The sequence below is a fragment of the Bos grunniens genome, chromosome 22 (genome assembly GCF_055505025.1).
Source record: "Bos grunniens cultivar Pamir isolate PY7600 chromosome 22, Bosgru_T2T1.0, whole genome shotgun sequence".
Lineage (NCBI taxonomy): Eukaryota > Metazoa > Chordata > Mammalia > Artiodactyla > Bovidae > Bos > Bos grunniens.
Window position 1 is genome coordinate 52174621 of NC_141186.1, and position 22873 is coordinate 52197493.

The 22873-nt window shown below is 38.8% G+C and overlaps 1 protein-coding gene across 26 annotated transcripts in view; it reads left to right on the forward strand.

Annotated features, from left to right (window-relative positions):
- Positions 1 to 22873, forward strand: part of MAP4 (microtubule associated protein 4) — a 152946-nt gene that overhangs the window by 33797 nt on the left and 96276 nt on the right. For 5 of the 26 annotated variants that reach the window (XM_086368208.1, XM_086368219.1, XM_086368227.1 and 2 more), the window contains exon 1: positions 16759 to 16864. The exons of the other annotated variants lie outside the window; for them this stretch is intronic. The gene's annotated coding sequence lies outside the window, so the exon portion shown is untranslated. Of the gene's footprint in view, positions 1 to 16758; positions 16865 to 22873 lie in introns of those variants that run through there. 26 annotated transcript variants of the gene reach the window in all.

The following is a 22873-nucleotide window of genomic DNA, read 5'->3' on the forward strand; positions in this document are numbered from 1 at the left end:
GCTGAGCAGTGAGTAATTGATGCTTTTGAATTGTGGTGCTGGAGAAGACTCTTGAGAGTCCCGTGGACTGCAAGGAGATCAAGCCAATCAATACTAGAGGAAATCAACCCTGAATATTCATTGGAAGGCCTGATGCTGAAGCTTCAATACTTTGGCCACCTGATGCGAAGAGCCGATTCATTGGAAAAGACTCTGATGCTGGGAAAGATTGAAGGCAGGAGGAGACGGGGATGACAGAGGATGAGATGGTTGGATGGCATCACTGACTCAATGGACATGAGTTTGAGCAGGCTCTGGAAGATGTTGAAGGACAGGGAAGCCTGGCGTGCTGCTGTCGATGGGGTCATAAAGAGTTGGACACAACTTAGCGACTGAACAACAACAATCAGATTTAAGTTGGAAGTAAATACTGTTTGTTATTGGAATGTTGGAGATGGATATCATATACAGTTGTCCCTCTGTATTCACAAGGGACCCACCTCAGATACCAAAATCCCCTGGAGGGCTAAGTTCCATAGCCAGCCCTCCATATCCACATCAGTGGATTCAGCCAACTGTGAATCATGTAGGGCTATACTTGTCTATTTAGATCTGTTTCTGAATACCTGTTACGGGAACAATAGGGGATATATTGTGGGCAATTTATATTTTTCTGTATTTCAGAATTTATGTAAATATGGCCCAAGTTCATGACTTGGATGCTTAAACAATGTAAAATACTGAAATGGCATCAGCCATTCGAGTGCTTGATTGCTTAGAGCCATAGAGCAATCTCCCTGATTACTTTGGAAGTGTACGTTTTGCCCATGTTCAGAAATAAAGACAGCTTATAATTATTACATCAATATTTTTATGTAAATAAGCCTATCTAAGTATTTTTAAAATTAATTTTGTAAACTATAGAAAACAGATTTAGATTTACAGAAAAGTTGTTAGGATCTTCCCTATTGTTAACATCTTAGTATGGTATATTTGTTATAATGAATTAACATTTTAATACATTATTAATTATTATTAATAATTATTGTTTGGATTTCCTAGTTTTTAATCTAACAACCCTTTTATGGGTCTCATCCAGGATACCATATTACATTTAGATGTTAGGCTTCTCTTGGCTGGGACAGTTTTTCAGGCTTAATTTTTTATGACCTTTTTTCATGACCTTGACATTTATGCAGTGTACTGGTCTGTTATTTTGTAGATGCCTTCAGCTGAATTTATCTGATTTTTTTCTTATGTTTTGACTGCTTATATTTTCAAGAGGAAGGTTATAGAGGTAAAATGCCATTCTTATCACGCATCAAGGGTACATATTATCAGCATGACTCATCCCTGTTAGTTACTCTTGATCACCTGATTTAGGTATCAGGAGATCAAGAGTAGGCTTCTCTTTTGTCTCCATTTTCATGCTGTACTTTTTTGGAAGGAGGTCACTGTGTGACCCACCACACTTAAGCAATCAGGGTTAAGTTTTACCACTTAGAAGCTGAAAAGTCTAGACTAATGCTTTGGAATTCTTCGTGGTAGAAGAATGTTGTTCCCCTTCACTAATTTATTCAATCATTTATTTCTATCATGAATGCTTGTGTTTTGAGGTACAATCCAATACAGTATTTTGTTGCTCAAATCATTTCAGCTTTTAGTTAACCCATGTGTTCCTTTCACATTGCCTCATTAATTAATTACTATTTTAATAGCATTTCCTACCTTTCTGGCATTACAAGATGTCCCAGACTTTGCTTGTACAATTTCTGTCCTGATCCTAGAATTAGTCATTTCTCTAAAGGAGCCCGTTTTCCTGTGTAAGAGAAAATATTAGAAACCAAGTCCTGTACACTACGTGTGCTTGTTGCTTGATTATTGGAATGCCCCTGAAGATTTTAATTAAACTTTATCTGTGTTTGAATGGAATGGAAATGTCCTATTTATGGGGGAAACTTTAGGCTTGGTTCTTATTTATAGACCTCTTTCTCCCATTCTACTCTCTTTTCTGTCACCTCCTTTTTCAATATAGTACTGAATATTAAAATATGTATCATAAAATGCCATTAAACTAGTGGTTTGTAGCTATAATATATAGAATTTAAAACTATTACTGCCTTAGGAAATATGAGCAACCATTATTGCTCTTTCCTTAAAGCAGCAGTATCAGGACACAGCTTTTCCTATCATTGACTAAAAAACTCTTGAAAGAGGAGTTAGTAATTATTTCTTCCAGGAAAGTAAGACACTCTGGGCTATGTGCTAAAGAAACTGCCACCGTTTTCATGCGATGTGTGTTTTTTTCCTCTCCCTCTTCCATCTTGCCTGTGTAGTAATTTACTTAAACCCAGCTGCTAAAACACAGCAAAAATTCTATTACTGTTAGGAGCTGTTTAGAATTGATGATGCTTTAAATAACTCTAGAGTAGGAGTCAGACTCGTAGAGCAACCTGGCAGTTAAAGTGAATAGAAGAAGATTGTGCTGCAGCACTGTTTGAGTGAGTGTCTTCTAAAGGCAGTTGCTTTTCAGCTCCTGTGTATTGTTGCTGAGTAGGAATGTTTACTAGTCTGATCTGACTTTTGAAAGAAGCTATAGGTCTGTGTCTTCATTCACAGATTTCTGATTTTTGAGATGTTGGCACAAATTTTTCCGAAACACTCTGTAGGCCACTGCACAAGGGGTCTTGTTAGACCTAGGATCACTGCTTTATGACCCCTGAGCTAGGGCATCTCTTACAGGTTCATTGAGTATGCTCCCTGGGGAGAGAATTTCAGGCTGGGTGGCAGTTGTAAGACCTTGGTTCTGATTGTCACTTTCCCATTAATTAGCTGGATGCCTTTGGGCAGAGGGAATGCTCTTTGAATCTCACTAGTTGTACAATATGAAAGTAAGCTGGATAATTTAAGAATTCCCCTTTACTCTTTATTATTTTATGTTTTTATGCGTGTGTTTCACTTGAACTCTACAGTGACCATACAGGTTTATCAGTATAAGCAGTTTAGGAATAGAGGGGTTGTTAACGTTTTCTCCAAATGTAGTTTCTTATAGACTACAGGGGCTTCCTAGGTGGTGCCTGGAAAATCCCGTGGACAGAGGAACCTGATGGGCTACAGTGCATAGGATCGAAAGGAGTTGGACACGACTGAAGCAACTTAGCATGCACATGCGTAGACTACGGACGATTCTTGCCTGCTTTCCTTGCTGCCTCCAGTCGGTATCTGGCAGTTGTGCACATGTAATGATACATGTTAATGTTTCTCTTTCTTCAGATACATCGATTCTAATGAGAAAACCTGTACTGATAGCTGTATTGACGCTTGGGCCTTTTGGAGGCTATGGTAAAGCCGACAGTGGACAGTGTTTTCTTAGTTATGAAGAACGTAGTATCATTTCTGTAGTTTGATTTGTTTCATTAGTTAAGGCTAATCAGATGGTGGCAGTGTGGAGTAATAATCACATGTGTAAAATCAACACATAAAATTGCATAATGACATTCTCATTAACAGCAAAATTGAAATCTGAAAAACTACATTCTGGAGTTTAGTCTACAGAAATAAGAAAAGACTATTGTTACCTTCTCTTTTGACCTCAGACTGCTTTTTATCAAGAAGGTTTTATAGGAAGATTTTGATTCTTTTAGAAAAATATTAAAGACAAAGGAAATATAAAATTTTCATGTACTCTGAGAATAATAATATTCACTTGATATTCTTAGATCAGCTGTAGCATTTTTATAACAATATGTTCATTTGGCTCCGGGCATTGTCTTTGGAATAAAGTATCTTATTGTTAGGTAATTTGGTAACAAACATACTTCTATTCTGATGGCCAGTCTAAATTCCTATTTTGTATAGATTGCCAAAGTTTTTAGAGACATCTTTGATTTGATTGGGTGTAACATGAGCATCAATTTAGTCTTTCATGGGAATGGTTATTTACAGGTAATTTAATCCTCTGTGAACTTCACCAGGCAAACTTAACCCTAAATTTTAAGTAAAAGTCTAAACTAGTGGAGTAACAGACAAGTGGGATTTATGTTTATACAGTTACTGAAGCAATTTTGGCCAAAACATTTGAGTTAGTATTCTAATGCAGTATACTAATTAATGAAAATTATGTAGCTTCTTTGTAAATAGCTCAAGCTATAAATTCAGAAGAGAATATGTAAGAGGTTTTTCTTTTCACATGTGTAGACTTTGCTCTTTAGCTCTAATGACAGTAGTCAGTTCAGTTCAGTTCAGTTCAGTCGCTCAGTCGTGTCCGACCCTTTGTGACCCCATGAATCGCAGCACGCCAGGCCTCCCTGTCCATCACCAACTCCCGGAGTTCACTCAAACTCACGTCCATTGAGTCGGTGATGCCATCCAGCCATCTCATCCTCTGTCATCTGCATATCTGAGGTTATTGATATTTCTCCCGGCAATCTTGATTCCAACTTGTGCTTCTTCCAGCCCAGCGTTTCTCATGATGTACTCTGCATATAAGTTAAATAAGCAGGGTTACAATATACAGCCTTGATGTACTCCTTTTCCTTTTTGGACAGCAGTCAGGAGCCCCTAAATCAGCATAATAGTAGGTTTTTTTTTTTCCCCTAAGGAACTATGTTGGTGTACATGCCTAAAACAATTAGTATATTTTAAACACAGTGTGCAGCACTTAGTATTAGGTCAAGCCTCACAAAAATGAAGGTTTTCCAGGTTAAAAACATATCAGTAATTTTATGTGGTTCCACTTAATAAATATTCAATACATTTTGTTGACCTGAATAGAATGAGATCATGGTAGGCTTAAAAGGACTTCTAGATAATTCTTTTTATAAATAAAGTGAGGTGATTTGCCCAAGATCTTATATCTAGTTTATGGCAGAGGTAAAAAGATTCCAGATGATCTGCCAGTGGTGAATTATTTTAAATTTGACTTGACGGAGAAGGAAATGGCAAGCCACTCCAGCATTCTTGCCTGGTAACGCCCATGGACAAAGGAGCCTGGTGGGCTACAGTCCTTGTGGTCACAAGAGTTAGACGTGACTTAGCAGCTAAACCAATATTGTCTATCGGGAATTAAATCTTCACTTTAATTAAGTTGTTGGACATTTTCCAAAAATTTTCATATGAGAAACGAGCAATCTTGGAAGCTTAAAATTAAATTTGATAATGAAAATCATAAATGGTCTACATTTAGTGCTTTTGAAAACATCAATAACATGTATATAATTTTATAAAACTAAAGGAGTACAATATTTAATATCCTGTAAGGTTTTACAAACTTAAGACATCTAGTTTTTACTCATTGTATTAAATTTTGGTATTTTGTTTTTTTAAAGAAAATTTGACTTGATATACTGTTAAAAGCTTCAATTATTTTGTTTTCTTGTAGAAATAAACACATACCCTGAAGCTATGTATTTGACCATGGACCTAGTGCCCATGTTAGTTACTCCAACAAATAGTTTCAAGGGATTAGATCTGGTAGACAGACTGCCTGAAGAGCTATGGATGGAAGTTCATGGCATTATACAGGAGGCAGTGATCAAGACCATCCCTAAGAAAAGAAATGCAAAAAAGGCAAAATGGTTGTCTGAGGAGGCCTTACAAATACCTGAGAAAAGAAGAGAAGCTAAAGGCAAAGGAGAAAAGGAAAGATAGACCTATTTGAATGCAGAGTTCCAAAGAATAGCAAGGAGAGATAAGAAAGCTTTCCTTAGTGATCAATGCAAAAAAATAGAGAAAAACAACAGAATGGGAAAGACTAGAGATCTCGTCAAGAAAATTAGAGATATCAAGGGAACATTTCATGCAAAGAGGGGCTCAATAAAAGACAGTAATGGTATGGACCTAACAGAAGCAGAAGATATTAAGAAGAGGTGGCAAGAATACACAGAAAAACTATACAAAAAGATCTTCATGACCCAGATAACCATGATGGTGTGATCACTGACCCAGAGCCAGACATCCTGGAATGTGAAGTCAAGTGGGCCTTAGGAAGCTTTACTACAAACAAAGCTAGTGCAGGTGATGGAATTCCAGTTGAGCTATTTCAAATCCTAAAAGATGATGCTGTGAAAGTGCTGCACACAATATGCCAGCAAATTTGGAAAACTCAGCAGTGGCCACAGGACTGGAAAAGGTCAGTTTTCATTCCAATCCCAAAGAAAGGCAATGCCAAAGAATGCTCAAACTACTGCACAATTGCACTCATCTCACACGCTAGCAAAGTAATGCTCAAAATTCTCCAAGCCAGGCTTCAACAGTACATGAACTGTGAACTTCCAGATGTTCAAGCTGGATTTAGAAAAGGCAGAGGAACCAGAGATCAAATTGCCAACATCCGTTGGATCACCAAAAAAACAGGAGAATACCAGAAAAACATCGACTTCTGCTTTATCAATTATGCCATTGCCTATGACTATGGATCACAACAAACTGTGGAAAATCCTTTAAGAGATGGGAATACCAGACCACCTGACTTGCCTCCTGAGAAATCTATATGCAGGTCAAGAAGCAACATTTAGAAGCAGACATGGAACAACTGACTTCTTCAAAATTGGGAAAGAAGTATGTCAGGGCTGTATATTGTCACCCTGCTTATTTAACTTACATACAGAATACATCATGTGAAATACTGGGCTGGATGAATCACAAACTGGAATCAAGATTGCTGGGAGAAATATCAACAACTTGAGATATGCAGATGATACCACCCTAATGGCAGAAAGCGAAAAGGAACTAAAGAGCCTCTTGATGAGAGTGAAAGAGGAGAGTGAAAAAGCTGGCTTAAAACTCAACATTGAAAAAAAACAAAGATCATGGCATCTGATCCCATTACTTCATGGAAAGTAGAAGGGGAAAAAGTGAAAACAGTGACAGATTTTATTTTCTTGGACTCCAAAATCACTGCAGACAGTGACTGCATCCATGAAATTAAAAGACACTTGCTCCTTGGAAACAGAACTATGGCAAACTTAGCATTTTCAAAAGCAAAGACATCACTTTGCTGACAAAGGCGTGTATAGTCAAAGCTATAGTTTTTCCAGTTGTATGTACAAGATGTGAGAGTTGGACCATAAGGAAGCCTGAGTGCCAGAGAACTGATGCTTTCAAATTGTGGTGCTGGAGATGACTCTTAAGAGTCTATTGGACAGCAAAGAGATCAAACCTAAAGAGTCAGTCCTAAAGGAAATCACCTATGAATATTCCTTGGAAGGACTGATGCTGAAGCTGAAGTTCCAGACTTTGGCCACCAGATGCGTACAGCAGAGTCATTGGAAAAAACCCGGATGCTGGGAAAGATCCAAGGCAAAAGGAGAAGAGGATGGCAGAGGATGAGATGTTTGGATAGTATCCCTCATTCAGTGGACATTAACTTGGGCAAACTCCAGGAGATAGTGAGGGACAGGGAGACCTGGCTTGTTGCAGTGCGTGAAGTTGCAAAGAGTTGGACAGGACTTAGCAACTGAAAACAACAAATATTACTTTAGCTGGAATCTTGCTAACTAGAACCCAGTCACGTAGTCTACCTTGTCACTGCAATGGAGGTGGGAGATGTTAGTTCTGAGTGCCCAGGAAGAAGAAAGCAGATTGGTTGAGCATTGAGCATCTCATACTCCCATTCAGTTTGTGCATTCTTGGATTCTGTATTCACCACAGAAATGTTTCTGTTACTGCTTGTTATTTTTTGTACCTTTGGTCATTCAGAATTTACTTCCAAATTTCTTAGAAGAAATGTAGTTTGAAAGTCTTCATTATTTTAGTTTATAAACTCTTTGGTACTTGATATATTTAAGACATTTGTTGTTTGGTTTGTTTTTTTTGTTTTTTTACCCCAGGATGGTTATATCATGTTATTTTCTTTTATAATTTCATTACTGGTTTAAACTTTTTGAAAAGTTCATTATGCCTTGTTTATTTTTGAAGGATTAAAAAATGCATTTATGGCAAACATCTCCCATTGCTTATTCAAGAAATACACTAGAATATTGAACATAGCCAGCACCAGAGCCACCAAGTCATTGTCCGCTCATGTTCAGTCTGTCAGCCCACTAGCAGAAGGGAAAACAGAGAAACCTTATCCTGTTTTTTTAAAGGTCAGCACATGCAGGCTTGCAGACCAATAGAGAAGCACATTCCAGTGAGGAGGCAAAGTTCTCTTTGCCTTCTGCCCACTTGAGATTAAACTTAGAGAGTCAGCAGAAGCCTTTCAGCTTTCATTTCAGCTGCTGTTACAGTTATCCCACCCCCTTCTTTCTGTGATCCATTACATATACGCTTCTGTACATTCTCAATCACTCAGTCCTGTCCAACTCTTTGCGACCTCATGGACTATAGCTGGCCAAGCTCCTCTGTCTGTGGAATTTTCCAGGCAGTAATACTGGAGTGGGTTGCCCTTTCCAATCCAGGGATTGAACTTGCATCTCCTGAGTCTCCTGCATTGGCAGGTGGATTCTTTACCACTGAGCCACCTTGGGAAACCCCCATTCACTTTTGTACTTAAGGCCAAAATGTATCTTTTCTCATAAATATGTCCTCTGTTAGTAAATCTTATGAGAATGTTTTAAGCCTAAGTATTAAATGCAATTTTCCCTTAAAAACGTATGAAAGTGAAAGTGAAGTCGCTCAGTCATGTCTGACTCTTTGCGACCCCATGGACTGTAGCCTATCAGGCTCCTCAGTCCATGGAATTTTCCAGGCAAGAGTACTGGAGTGGGTTGCCATTTCCTTCTCCACGGGATCTTCCTGACCCAGGGATCGAACCTGGGTCTCCCACATTGCGGGCAGATGCTTTACCATCTGAGCCACCAGGGAAGCTCTTTAAAATGTATAATTAGCTCAAAATAATGCCACAGTTCAGTTTGAAATAATTTGGATCAATACGTCTCTTGTATAGCTCTCCCTCTGATAAATCACCCCTCTACCCCCACTGCAATTGGCCTTTTTTCCCCTTGTAGGCAGAAAATATATGCTATCTGTACCATATATCTAAGTCTTTTAGCTTTTAAAAATTATATTGTTTTCGGAAAGATTGATTTTAGACAGAGTTGTTTCCATATCCTAGTGCGTAACCATCATCCTGGGATTTCTTTTCGTGTCTCACAGGTTACTGTGGCTTTCCTCGGATGCTGTGTTCATTTGTCATTTTTCCTAGACTCTGTGCTGAAAGTTCATTTTTAGGAAGGATGTCTGGAAAATAAACTTTTTTTATTTATTGCATGTTTGAATTTCCTGCTCTGGTTCTGATTCCATAAATGGGTTGAGTATAAAACTCTAGGTTCAAAATAACTTCTCACTTTTAAAGGCATCTCCCTATTGGCTTTCTTGCATCCTAGCATTTCTAGCATTCTAGTTGCTGTTGTTTCTCATAACTTGTTAGATATTGTTTGGTGGAATTTTCTTTCTCTTTTTCCCCTTCTGTCCTTGTCTCTCTACTCCCTCCATCATCTCTGTCTTCTGCATCCCCCTTTTATGCTGTGATACATTGTATATACCTTTTGGTATGTAAAATGTACAACGTTTAAAGATAATGAAAAGGTAAACATTTATGACTCTACCAGCCAGCTTACAAAATTGTACTTTTCTAAATCTCTTGTTGTCTCTTCCCTTTTAATTTTTTTCCCCACCAGAGTATCACTGTTCTGAATTTGTGCCTTTCGTTGTGTTTAATATTTGTACACAGATGTAGGACTCTGTTAACACTGTGTTGAAATTCATCCATGTTCATGTGTATTTCTCTAATTAATTCATTTTCAGTGCTGTATTTTATTCTCTGTATCTGTTGATGTACATTTGGGTTGTTACAAGGTTATTGTTATTGTGAATAATATTGCTTTCACATTCTTGGACATGGATGCATGAGTTTATCTAGGATATAAGTCTAGAATTGGAAAGCCTGCGTCTAAGGATGTATACAAATGTATAAATAAGGACATGCTGTTGTTTAAAATGATTGTATCAATTTATAGCAGTGCAGGGGAGGTCCAGTTGCTGCTCATTCTTCCTCATGCTGGATATTGTCAGACTTTTTCATTTTAGCAACTCTGGCAGGTATTTACTGACTCTCAGAATAGTTTTTAAGTTACCTATCCCTGTTGATTAGTGAAAGTAAGCACTTTTTTTTTGTATTGAATTTTTGGATAGGCTCCTATAATAGTTAGCTGTTTTGTTGTGCTTTTCATTTGTAGAATTTCTTTATATATCCCATATATGGGTTCTTTCTTTTTACATACTGTGGATATTGTCAGCTCTGGTTTGCTTTCACTTTCTCAGTGGTTTATTTGGGTGGATATAGATTCTTGCCTTTGATATTGTCCAGGTTATCATTTTTAGCTTTTTATGGTTAGTGATTTTTGTGACCTTCCTCACTGCCTCACCGTCTCTTTTCTGCCTTTTGACTTTGGTTCCTCATTGCTTCTCTCTCTGGTTTTATAAAAGAACCTGGCTTCCAGACCCAGACAAGATGGTTGTTTTGAGACATTAGTCTGCCATCTTAATCAGTCAGCTTTCTGAATAAAGTCATATTCCTTGTCTTAAAAACTTGTCTCTCAGATTCATTGGCCTGTTGTGCGGTAAGCAGCGCGAGCTTGGACTGGGCAACAGGCTTCGTTGCTCTGAGGCATGTGAAATCTTTCCAATCCAGGGATCGAACCTGTGTCCTCTGCGTTAGCAGGTGAATCTTAACCATTGGACCACCAGGAAGTTTGCTCTGCCTATTTTAATATAATCCCTGGGCTAAGAATGGCTTCTACATTTAAAAATAATTGACAGAAAATTAAAAGAAAAATATTTCATGACAAGTGAACACATGAACTTTGAGTTTGTGTCCATAAATAAAATTTAATGTAACCGAGACACTCTCGTTTCTTTCTTGTCTTTTGAAGCTTTCACACTGTAATGGCAGAGTGGAGTACAGGCAGCTCTTGCTACGCACAGTTGTTGAGGACCTCGCTTCAGCACAGTAGTCCAAGGCTGTAAAAATGGCCATGCAGGGTGAAACTGCAAAGTATTAATAATCAGTGGGAGGGACTTCCCCAGTGGTCCAGGGGTTAAGAGTCTGCGCTTCCGCCGGATGGGGCACCTGGTTAGGAAACCAAGATCCCTGTGTGCCATGCAACAAGGCAAAAACAAATCTGTGTGAAAAATTATTGTGAACTTAAGAAACTTCTCTTGTTTCCTGTTATAAATGCATAGGGAAATGAAAAAAAAAAAGGAAAATGAATATATAGTACAGTGTAATTTAAAACATTAGAAACATTGAGAATTAAAATGTTTTCTTTCAAGCTTATCAAGAGTTGCTCTCTTTTTGTGTATGACGTGGAATGGGCCTCTTCTCTCTGCCTTGGCAAGTTGTCCTGGTTTCTAAGTTTGGATCAGCTTCCCACATTGTTTGCTTTGTGTTTTCAATGTTACAATGTGCCTTTGAGAATTGTTTTAATGTGAAATATCTTGCCTGTGTCACTTCCTCTTGGACATCCTCATCTTTTTCACCAAAATACATAGATGAACTCACCTTTACTATGTTCCTCTGACTGCATGTACAGACTCTTTGGAGGGACTGTAGAGTCTGCACTCCCACAGTGAAGCTCTTGCTTCTATAACTCCATTCACATTCAATTTGAATTTCACTTCCAGTGTTACTCTTCTTTAGTTCTTTGCTGCACTTTCATTTTGACCAGTTCCCTCTTAAAGCTACCTTTTTTGTAAAATGTCACATGGGTTTATCACTGGTAGACGCGGCAACACAAGTTTATGCTTGAACTGAATAACAGATGCTCAGTCACAAGTCACTAACAGGCTTTGTGACGTGATAGGTCACTAATCTTGATGCACAAACTGTTATTCATGTAGTAATTTGTAGACTAAAGAGCTAGCCACAGATTTGTGCTTTATGCAGTTATTCACAGTTACTATACTGGAACTTGAACCAGGTTGTTGAACTTATAATTTTTCACTACCATATTGTTGTCTGGTTTTGATATTGGGGTATATTACCAGTAATTATATAGTAATCACTAGCAAATACCTAAGGCACAGTGTTCCAGGCACTGTTCTAACATTTTATGTATTAGCACATCCATAAGTAGTTAATTCTGTTATTCCCAACTTACATGTGAGGAAACTGAAGTAAAACAATTAAGAAACTTGCCCATGGTCACATAGATATTAAGTGATACAGATATTAAGATTGAATGTGGGAGACTTAGGTTTGATCCCTGGGTTGGGAAATTCCCCTGGAGAAGGAAATGGCAGCCCACTCCAGTACTGTTGCCTGGAAAATCCCATGGACAGAGGATTCTGGTAGGCTCCAGTCCATGGGCTCACAAAGAGTCACGAGTGAGCGACTTCACTTTCACTTTCTGGTAGTCCAGTGTGGATCCCGGCCTCTAACCTACTACATTACACTTATATACATTATACTTATATTAGTCTCATAAAATGAGTTGGAAAGCATTCTTTTTCTAATTTCTAGAGTTTGTGTTAGATCAGTACCTTAAATGTTTGGTAGAATACTATAAACCCTTTGTGGTGTGTGTCTGTATGTGTGTATGTATTTGGAAGATTTAAAAATAACTTTCAGTTTCTTTAACTGATTTCAGACTGTTGATGTTTTCTATTTATCATATTCTGAATCAGTTTTTGTTATATATACTGTTTTAGGAATTGATCTTTTTCATCTTCTCTTCAAATGTGTTATCATAGCCTTAATCTTTTTTTTTCTCTCTCCTGCATTTGTGATATTTTTCTTTTTCCTTCCTAAAATTGTTCATTTATTCCTTCTCTTCTTTTTTGAACAATCTTCCCAGAGGTTTGTTAACTTTGTTTTTTAGTTGCTGTATCGTGTCTGACTCTTTGGTGACCCCATGGGCTGTAGCCCATCAGGCTCCTCTGTCCATGGGACTTTCTAGGCAGGAGTACTGGAGTGAGTTCCCATTTCCTACTCCAGGAATCTTCCCATCCCAGGGATCGAACCTGTGTCTCCCACATTGGCAGGCGGGTTCTTTAGCACTGAGCCACCGGAAAAGCCCCTGTTAACTTTATTAGTCCTCAAAGAGGACTTTTACTTTGCTGTTCTATTCGTCTGTTTCCTTGTAGTTTATTTTTGTTTATGAGTTTATTTTCCTTCCTTTGATTTTACTGAGATTTATTTTTATCTAAGATATATGTTAACCAATTAATTTTATTCTTCTTTTCCTAATATAAGCACTTAAGACTAGGGACATTGCTTAAATTATCTTTTTAGGTATATTCCACAAACCTTGCTATGTAATATTTTTGGTATTATTCAGTTCTAAGTGTTTTTTTCATTATTATTAAATGGTTTAATCTATGGGTTATTTGTAGTGTTTTCAAATTTCCTAATACATTAAAAAATTCAGGTTTTTATTTCTAATTTGTTCATATGTTTCATAAATGTGGAATACATAATAATTTTAAAAATAAGAGACATTTCCTAGTATACATTTATTTTAAAAAGCAAGTTTCATGAATGCTGGAAGAGAAAGTGTCTTCTCCACTGTACACGCTACTTTCCAGTGTAGTCTAGTAGTGAAACTTGTATATTGAATTGCTCAAAGCTAGTATGTTCTTGCTGATTTTTGTCTTGATGTGTCAGTTACTGGGAGAAGGTTTACAACGACATGCCCCTGTGAAGTTGGATTCATCTGTTTCTCCTCATTACGATCACTTTTATGTGTTTTTGAATATCTATGTTGTTAGATGGGAACAAGTTTGATATTTAATATTGATAAATCTTAGTGAATTAAAATCTCTGTCATTTTATTTCTACTAATAGTGTTTTTGCTTTGAGTCAGTTTTGTTGACAATTATGCCTACACCAATCTGGTGCATTTTGTTATACACTTGAACCTTCTGTAGTAGATGCTGCTGGTGCCCTGTCTGGATTCCCTTAACCAGCCAGTGTCTCACTCAGCTAATGACTGCTTTGCGAGGGTTACAGTAACCCGGCCCCCTTACCTCTGGCTGGCGCTGACTCAGGGCTGCAGTTGGGCTCCACAGCTTCCCCAGGGAAGAGGCAGAGGCTGGATTCAGCGAAACCCAGTTTTACCTCCCTTCCCTCTCCTACCACTTTCTCCTGAGGGTACTCTCTCAGTTTATAAAAAATCACTGTTTCAGGCTTTGCTTTTATTAAACTGAATCTAAAGCGTCTACCATCTCAACAAGGGAGAACTTGATCTCTCTTTCTAGTGTTAAGTTGTACAAATCCTGTTTTTTGTTTCATTTTGGTGAACTTCATCTTTAATATATTGGGTAGGTTTTTTTTTTTTTTTAATTGGGTAGATTTTTGTTTCAGTAGCTCTCAACTGTGGGCGTCCTTCAGAATTAACTCATTTTGAAATTGCTGGACTGTCTCTGATCGATCCTGTGCCAGTGGCTTTTCACTTTAAATCAGATCTTTTCCTCTATTTCAGGTAAAATGTTAAAGGGTTCTGTTAAATAACTAAAAGGGTTCCTTTGACTTTTCATTTTACTTGTTTGGTTTTCACTTTATGTTAAAGGTAAGACATTTACCACCACTAAGGGTACTCTACAAAATGCCTACTAAGTACTCCCATAGAGTTTATGCCGTCTTCTTTCCTGCTCAGAAGACGGGAACTACTGTGCTCCAGCACTGAGTCTGCGTCTAGGACCAACAGTAGAAGAGCCAGCAGGCTCCTTCAGCTGGGTCAGTGTCGACCCCACCAGGAGCAGGCTTCTGTCATGATCCGGAACAAAGCACAGCCAGCAGAATGCCCGTGTGATAATGACGCCAAGAGGAGTCCCTTTTTATACTAGATGCCTAGGATGAAAGGTGCTTTCTTTTCCATCTTGAAACTCGGAGTTTCAAGGTGAACTCGGGAAGAGAGGCACACTGTGGATAAATAATTACAGAACTATGAGCACAAATCCCTATTTCCTCTTGGCTCTATCTTCTATTTCCCTTTACTTTCACTGACGTTTTATACAATAAAGTAGGAAATACCGTGGCTCTGAACTTCAGAGAGAAACTTCACTTAATGGAAGGGTTTTTCTTAAATAAAACAGTTCTCTAAAGCTAAGAACTGATCAGTTATGATTATTCCATCCAATATCCCTAACTGAAGTAGCTTAAAATTCTGTAGTATATTTATTACTCCCTGACAGAGACAGGTGAGCTGTTGCTATAGAGATTTAACATTTTACCGATTATAGAAGTTTTAATTTTTATATAGTGATGTTAACATGATGGTGGTAGCTGATCTCTTGAACAGAAAACAATTTGTTTTTGCCACATTGCATCACGTTGTGCTTTTCTAAAAGCAGAGAGCTATTTTTATTGCCCTGCCTAATAATGATAAGATGACCAGCCTGGAGAGCTGGCTTGTCTGGTTACTCCCTGTTAGCTTTCTTTTCATGATGACTGTGTCACAGGCCATGTTTGGAAAGTAGAAGAAATGAGGTGAATATTCTTCATTAGTGATGACCCTTCCACCTTGAATCTGTTCATTCTTTTTCCAGTTCTGAGTTTTGTAGCTTCGGCACCTCTAATTAATCTTAAAATAGGCGTGTTTTTCATTGTCTTCCATTTACCATTTTAGAGCTATATGTTTAGTTAACCCGTGTTCTGTTGTCTTTTGTTGTTTTGGCCCATCTTCCGTGTAAAGTAAAGCACTAAGAGAAGATGTGCATGTTACTTAAACGGGGTCTTTCCCCTTCAGGACCTCGTAGTTTACAGGAGCTCCTGGTGTATACAGCTCACTCTAGTATAGATTAGACTGTACTGTCTGTTACAAGTACAGACGATGTATTAGTTCTGAATAGTACTGGAGAACAGATTCTAAAATGAAATCAGAGAAAAGGTGATAGATAGGATGTGGACCTCAATTGTAAGACTAACAAAGAGGAAGTAAAGACAATTGGAAGTGTGGAGAGCAATATGAGCCAGGGTATGCACTGATAGCATCAGTGGTCTGCTTGTAAAATGGCTGAAATATATGTAGAGACCCAAGTGGAAAACTGCTGATGGTTGTAGTAGGTGGTAGAACTGGGTCCCCTCAGATTGTGTGGCCTTGATATCATGCTAAGAAGTTTGGTTTTATTTTTAAATAAGTGTTGGAGTCCTCTTCAGTCAACCAGTATATTTTCCTGATATTCAGGTCTTTTGCCAACTGCCTTCATCCTTTAAGAAGGAAAAGTAGGGCAAAAAAATTAATTTTGAAGTGTAGTGATATCACTGTAAAATTTCCAGATTTTGCCAGTTTTGTCACACGCTGCGTCTGTGTCTGGTATTCTCAGGATCGCCTCTTAGCCTGATCCTTAACCCCAGTTTCATTTACAAGGGGTTTGTTTTCTCTGGTTCTTTGTCATCTGTTAAAGTGAGGAACTTGAATCCTAGGTTAGTTGAACTGTTTTTTTTTTTTTCCAACTAGTTGTTTTTTAAAAAAGCCTTGAGAGGTCTTAAATGTTTAGAGATAGTTTTTGGATAAGTATAAGCAGACTCTGGATGTTTTTGTGCTGCTAGGCTGAGGTTAAGTTAATTGGGACGAATAGTAAAGGTTTAAAAAATGCTTTCTCTTTTTCAAAATTTGGGGGCATTAGGTATTGAGAATCATGTTAAGGTTCACCCTTCTTTTAGACAAATTGAGAGAAACATTTGCTCTTGAGGATGGTTACAACAGAAATGGTAAGTGCTGTGTCATTGTCCTCTCTTGTTTTGGCGCACATAACTAGTCTTCAGCAGGCATCATGCTGTCTGTATCACGTGGCTAACAGTGGGAGGTATCTGGTGTAGATTCTTCTTGGGGAAATAGATTTAAATTTACTTGGATAGAAATGTAAAGCACCTGCTGGTGCTTGTTTAGAGACCCAAAATGCATTCAATCAAGACGGAATATAACCTGCCTGGATAGTTCCTGTAAGTAAGCAAGCGAGGCTTTCTTACCTTCAGCCTCATGCTGTGAGGTCTTAGTTATGTGAATATGTGTGTGCATGTGTGTGCAGGGGTTTTATATTTACAGGACAAGGCTCCCCAAAATAGCAGTGCAAAAAGGAATTCTTTGCTGTGGGGACTGCATGGAAGTAATATGAATCAGTGTGTTCTTTCATACAGGAATGTCACTGGGTGATGCCCTCAGCTATTCTAGTAATCAAGGACGCTCTCCTGTTGCTAATCCTATGATGAATAGGACAAATGGTGGTGATGAACAGAACCTCGCCAAGCCTGGAAATTCCATCAGTTCGTCATAGTACAGCTGTTGTCCTTAGTGCGTAGGGAGGCACCTGGGGGTGGAAAATTAATATATTCCACAGCGGGGGTTGGAGTTTATTGCTCAGGACAGTTAAGATGTTGCTGAGCTGTCTGTTGCCATTTCCAGCCTGGTTCTGGGGAGGAGCAGGAGAAATTCGCTTTAGCCTCAGCGGTCATACGTGCCTGCAAGCTGTGTAAAGACCTCTTTTGTCGTTGTTGTTGAGTCACTCAGTCGTGTCCGACTGTTTGTGACCCCATGGACTGCAGCACGCCAGGCTTCCGTGTCCTCCACTGTCTCTTGGAGTCTGCTCAAACCCGTGTCCATAAAGAGTTGGTTTTACTTCAAAAGAAATAGTTTTGATTGAAAGTATAAATCAGAGTTTTCAAGTTAAATAAGTTAAAAACAGAGCACAGCCACCAGACAGGGTTCAGCTTGATGTGTAATAGACCTCTGAAAGAAATTCACTGAAACAAATCTGAGGAATCAAGTCCCCATTTAGTAACTGAAAGCTTGCTGCTGCTCAGTCGCTTTAGTCATGTCCGACTCTGTGACCCCATAGACGGCAGCCCACCAGGCTCCCCCGTCCCTGGGATTCTCCAGGCAAGAACACTGGAGTGGGTTGACATTTCCTTCTCCAATGCGTGAAGTGAAAAGTGAAAGTGAAGTCGCTCAGTCGTGTCCGACTCTTAGCGACCCCATGGACTGCAGTCTACCAGCCTCCTCTGACCATGGGATTTTCCAGGCAAGAGTACTGCAGTGGGGTGCCGTTGCCTTCTCCAGAAAGCTTGCTAGGCAAACCAAAAAAATTTCATGTTGAATATGAAATCTTAATGATTCAGACTATACCTTTCACCTTGTCAGATTATAAATGATCCCTGGGACTTTCTGGGATGCTGGGTTTCTTCCAAGCCTGAGGAACAAGCCCTGCATTTTGGCCACAGCACTCTCTTGGGATGGCAGCTTAGTGCTGGCTTCAGAATTCTCTGTCATGCAAAAAAAAAAAAAGGGAAGAAGAAAATATTAGCCCACATATCTTTACAGTTCCATTTCTTGTCCACAACTCACCCCTCCACTCCCACCGCCTACTAAACAGGACAGAATATCAATCATGGAGACAATTTAAGTGAGTATTATGAACAGTCTCCTATGGGGAAGAGTTGTTATTAAATGTTTCTTTATTACATTGGGTATTTGAAACTCAGTGCATTTCCCTTAGATAAACAGTATTATAAGTGATGATTAATTTTGGTTCTAAACTAATCCAAATTACTGAGAAGAAAGCATCTTCCTTTTTTCTAAAACTGACAGACAGAAGGAGTATTTCAAAAGGTCTCTGAGCTTGCCTTTGGCGTTCCTCTCTTCCTTTTACCTCCCAGGGCCTCTGGGCCCATCTGTATACCTTCTCCCTACTTGGTCACCTTATCCAATCTGCTTTATTCCCTGAAGTATTCCATGTCGCTACATTATATTTCTTCCCTTTTACCCTAAAACCAGAAACTCAGACACTTTCATTGAAATTTATCTCAGGGATTGAGAGGGAAGCTAACTTGATCACTAAATTCACACAAAGCGGAATGATGGCCCTTCAAAGGGTGTACGTCCCCTTATGCTCCTTTAAATTGTGAAATAGGGTTCTGTACTTCTAAAAAGAGAATGCTAGCTGTTGCAAGTGAATCTTAGTAGAAGTTTGGCTAATGTGACCAAGTGAAATGAAAATGCAGTGGTTATGAGAAGTGTCTGAGTATGTTGGTGGGAATTAGGCTTCTGTTCTTCCTTTTCATGAGTTTTCTTCCTCTAGTTTCAAAGTTTAGCACCTTTTAGGGGCTGGGATGGGGAGAAAAGTAGGGGAGGACAGAGGCAGCAACAGGCCATTTGCAAACTAGAATGCTAATTTCTCAGCAGACAACCGGACAGAAAGTACACAGATCTTAACTGAGTGACTATAGGTAAGACTAACCTAAATCTCTGGGAGCTTGAAAAGTTATCCATACTTCTGTGCATTTAAATTATATATGAACACTATTTAATCTGTATAGACCTAGAAAATATTGAGTCCAGTAATTAATTCCAGAGTTTGTGATCTGAAGTAAACCATACAGAAGAGAAGGTGCTTGTGACTTCATCATATATTCTTATTTACTCTTTATGAGCACATAGCTATTAATAGTAAGGCTAGTCAAGAGACAAAAATTATCTTCTGTGCTTCATCATCATGTCCTGTCGTTTCCTCTTGCTTTGGTTTACCTAGGTATTTTCAAAATCCTCACTAGATAATTTCATGTCAGGCATGTAATCAGAATGAAGATCAGATGTCCGGAGTGCTATGTTTGAAAACGGTGTGCTTTGGTGCCTGGTTAAATAATATGGGGCTTATTTTCTGGCAGAGTGGTGTCACATCTCCTTTGATGTTAGCCAGAACTGGGTGGAGTTTCTTAAGCTGCAGTGGGATTTGCTCAAGCAGGGCTCTGTGCACTGGGGAGTTGGTTTCTAGTCTTTCTCTTTGCCAAAAGGCTTTTGCCTTTTTAAATAAACCTGAACCCAGTTATAATTGAGAGTACTTGATGTATAAAATAATAGTCACACGGAGTGATGAAAGTGAATTATAAGTGATGAAAGTGAATTATAAGTAGTTTATCGAATAGTCAACCTCAGGAATTGTTTCACACATCACTCTCATTTTACAGCCTAAGGAACTCAACCCCAGAAGGTGACCCACTCAAAGCCAAACTGAGAATCAGACTGAACTAGTGAAGCACGGAAATGTCTTCACATTTCCATAAGAAAAAAACCCAGCTTTTTTTTAATCTCCTGTTAGCAAAGTCATTCAAAGTTAACAGTATAAGCAACTATATTCAGTATTTTGAAATAACCTATAAAGGAAAATAATCTGAAAAAGAATATATGTGTGTGTGTTTATATATATATATATATATATAAAACTGAATCACTTTGCTGTACACTTGGAACATTGTAAATCTACTATCAGATCAGATCAGATCAGTCGTTCAGTCGTGTCCGACTCTTTGTGACCCCATGAATCCCAGCACTCCAGGCCTCCCTGTCCGTCACCATCTCCCGAAGTTCACTCAGACTCATGTCCATTGAGTTGGTGATGCCATCCAGCCATCTCATCCTCTGTCGTCCCCTTCTCCTCTTGCCCCCAATCCGTCCCAGCATCAGAGTCCTTTCCAATGTGTCAACTCTTCACATGAGGTGGCCAAAGTACTGGAGTTTCAGCTTTAGCATCATTCCTTCCAAAGAAATCCCAGGGCTGATCTCCTTCAGAATGGACTGGTTGGATCTCCTTGCAGTCCAAGGGACTCTCAAGAGTCTTCTCCAACACCACAGTTCAAAAGCATCAATTCTTCGGCGCTCAGCTTTCTTCACAGTGCAACTCTCGCATCCATACATGACCACTGGAAAAACCATAGCCTTGACTAGACGGACCTTTGTTGGCAAAGTAATGTCTCTGCTTTGAATATGCTATCTAGGTTGGTCATAACTTTCCTTCCAAGGAGTAAGCGTCTTTTAATTTCATGGCTGCAGTCACCATCTGCAGTGATTTTGGAGCCCCAAAAAATAAAGTCTGACACTGTTTCCCCATCTATTTCCCGTGAAGGGATGGGACCAGATGCCATGATCTTCGTTTTCTGAATGTTGAGCTCTAAGCCAACTTTTTCACTCTCCTCTTTGACTCTCATCAATTTTAAAAGTCCAAACTCAGATAAGTTTCTCTATTATCTATACAGATAGAAGAAGAAAAGCATAAATAGCCAATGTGAGATAATTTTTTTAAATGTAGATACTTCTCATTCCCAAGAATATGTCTTTGGATTTTCTTGAGTATCCATATTAGAGAAGGACACTGTGAGTAAATATTAAGTGACCTTAGATGTTTCTGTATGTGTTGGATGACATTCATTCATGAGCTTCTTAAGATCAATTTTGGAGCACTTGCAGAACTAGCTTAACAGATTTGTAGAACACCTAAGGAATTTATTATACATGTTTTAGAGTAGAATAATTATAACTGAATAATTTTCTCTTTATTAAAAACTGGGTCTTTTGGGCTAAAAGCCAGTATTTTCACTTCTACTGGCTAGTATTGCCTTTACAGAGTCATTTTCCGTAAGTATATTGTGTGTGTGTTTAAATCATACTTCTATTTATATGTGATGACATGAAAAGGATAGCTAAACTGTGTTGAAAGGCAGATGCTGGGTGGTTGGCTGCACGACCCTCCCACTTTCCAGCGGTCAGATTTTCTATCAATTTTACCCTCTTAAGCTGAATGTAAGCTGCTATTCATATTCCGTAAACCACACATCAGCCTAGAAAATGGTTTGGGAGGTTGCAAGGCAGGGAGGAGAGTAAGATTATAGTGAATAAAAAGCTGCCGTTTGAGAATCTGCACTCAGATATATGAGGTTTAAAAGGTTTTGCTGTTTTTGTGTTTTCACCAGTGTCCTAAATCAGGGAAAGTTTGAGTAGATTGCATGAAGTATTATAGAAAAATAGATCTGTTGGGCTCTTACTGTATATTTTTAAAGATGGTACAGGTGTTCTTACAAGGTCTCTTTGACTAAGAAACTGTTTAATTATAGACATCCCTTATTGTTTTTTGCTCTGTTTAACAGCTTTCAAAGGCTAACTGTAATGATAGTTACCATAAATAGAAAAGAGAAAGGCGGTTCCTTTTTATGGAACCTTTGACATTCATCAGGCCTTTACAAAATTCCTTTTTCTTTGTGGCTGTGCTGTGCGGCATGGAGAGTCTTAGTTCCCTCACCAGGGGTTTAACCCACCCCTGGCAGTGAAAGTGAAAGTCCTCTGGACTGCCAGGGACTTCCCATATACTTTTTTTTTTTAAACCAGTGTGTTTGTGTACATTTATGTATATAAGATTTTTGTTTAACTTTAAAAAAAAAATGCTTTTATTTATCTATTTATTTGTGGCTGTGCTGAGTATTTGTTGCTGCGAGTATTTTTCTCTAGTTGCGGCAAGCAGGAGAAGGGGCTCCTCACTGTGGTTGCCTCTCTCGTTGCGGGGCACGGGCTCTGGGCTGGGCGGGTTGCAGTAGTAGGGCTCGGTAGTTGTGCCTCCTGGGCTCTATCAACCGTTATGGCCCACAGGCCTAGTTGCTTCACAGCCTGTGGGATCTTCCCAGATCAGGGGTTGAACCTATGTCTCCTGCACCTGCAGGCAGATTCTTCACTACTGAGCCACCAGGGAAACCCTCCCATATACTTTTTAGTTTTAGGTTATGTTTAAAAATTGAAAGCTTGGTTGGTGTTCTGTAAAGATAGTAACGTACATGACCACAGAGGGAGACTGCCTTCTCTAGCTAATTCAGGGAACATGCCTGCCTTGTTCATGCCAGCAGGGCCAAGTGTAGCTTGGTTGACCAAGTCCTTTAGAAGTGATTCATGAAGCAGTATTTTTTTTTTCTTTTTTTTTTTTAATTTAATTTTATTTTTAAACTTTACATAATTGTATTAGTTTTGCCAAATATCAAAATGAATCTATCACAGGTATACATGTGCTCCCCATCCTGAACCCTCCTCCCTCCTCCCTCCCCATACCATCCCTCTGGGTCGTCCCAGTGCACTAGCCCCAAGCATCCAGTATCGTGCATTGAACCTGGACTGGCATCTCGTTTCATACATGATATTTT